We start from the raw sequence: 1,698 nt of genomic DNA on the forward strand, positions 1-1,698 counted from the left end.
AAAAAAAAAGAGAGAGAGACAGAAAAAAAGAAATGAAAGCGGGATGAAGTTTGATTTTTTGGGGGGAAAACGTCTGGAAATGTTTCCCCTGACCATGAGTCTCCTGCTTGGGCTAGGCGGGCTCCAAGTTGGGCAGCCTGAGGTGGGAGCCAGGCTGAGCTCTCCACCCAGGTCCAGCTCAAGATGGTGCACACACTTCCAGCTCTCTCCTTTTTGGTTAGAAAACTTTATTTTTTTCCCCTAGTGACACTCAGGGGAAGCCTTAACGTTATAGAAGATGAATACACGAGCTTTTTTTTTTCAGTTGTAGTCTCGTTTATGGTTTTATTGCTACCATTGATTACTTTGCTTTGTTACACAGAGGAAAAAGAGCATAAAATCCGTTGGCATCCGGGTTCCTGTTATAGCTGGGGAAAAAATATACACCCCCCCGAACCCTTCTTTGTCAGCTAAAATCTTTTAGGGATACCTCGTTTAAAAAAAAAAAAAAAGGAATTAAGTCTATTGATTGGGAGGCAGACAAACAAATACTCTCAGTTTTGAATTGGAGTGTGCACCCACAAACCTTCCTCTCCCCAGCCCCCCGCACCCTCACATTTAAAATAAAAACGTGGACACGATGGAGGGGTTTTTTTGAAAAAAAAAAAAATAAAACAACAACACACACACAGAGGAGGCCAGGGTTTCCCTGCCATAATTGAATTTTTAAATAGCAAGCCACCAGAATGATAAAGATACCTCGCAATATTTACAGATCAGCAGGTATGTTTTACATTTAAGGGGCAATTTATGGCTCTAGATTGAAATTAAAATTAGATTAGCTGTCTTCATTTCAATTAGTTCTAGGTGCAATCTACCCAGAGAAGACAGAATATAATCTCCCCTTTCATCTAACTAAATATTTGCAATAGAAGTTTCCCAATCAGTTGTAAATATCTGCAACTATAAATTGCTGCAAACACAAACACGAGGTCGCGTCCCCAGCCCAGGCTCCTTGTTGCTCTCCATTACAAATAGAAATCCTCTTTTCTTCTTTTTTTTTTTCCCCCCTCTGTTGTTGTTGTTGAAAATGTAAATATCCTCTAGCATTGAAAATTAGCAGGGAAAAGGTTCGTGAGGGGAGAATGTCAAAATAGAGGAGAAATCTAACTTCCAGGCTAACGTGAGTTTGCAATGTTGGGTGTTGCTTTTCTGGATATCTTTCCTTTTCTTTTTCTATTTTTCCCCCCCCTCCCCTCCCAAGACATACTTTGGGAAGGCTCTGAAACACGTTATCAATTCAGAAGTCGCCATGTTTTCCCCCCCTCTCTTTATGTAATATTTTCTCATCAGGAACACAACCATTTGATTCCATAGTATTGACCAATGCTACATGAGAACAAGAAGGAGGAAAAAAAAAAGAAAGAAAAAGGAGGGTAATTTATGGCTTAATATTCTGTGGACATCTGAGATTTATTACTGTGAATTCTGAGCTATTTTATTACAAGATATTAAGCAAACACTTCTTTAAAAAAAGAAACAAAACACAACACACGAGCAACATAATGCACAGACACACAGACGGTGCTTCCAAACCTCAGTGTCCATCAGCAGAAAAGGGGGGTGAGCGAGAGGGCGGAGGGGGGAAAGGAAAAGTTAAGCCTGGCTTAAGAAATTTGTACCCCCCCACCCTCTCCAGCCCGGCTTCCCACCCTCCTT

Source organism: Apaloderma vittatum, unplaced genomic scaffold (genome assembly GCF_000703405.1).
Source record: "Apaloderma vittatum isolate BGI_N311 unplaced genomic scaffold, ASM70340v1 scaffold43429, whole genome shotgun sequence".
Lineage (NCBI taxonomy): Eukaryota > Metazoa > Chordata > Aves > Trogoniformes > Trogonidae > Apaloderma > Apaloderma vittatum.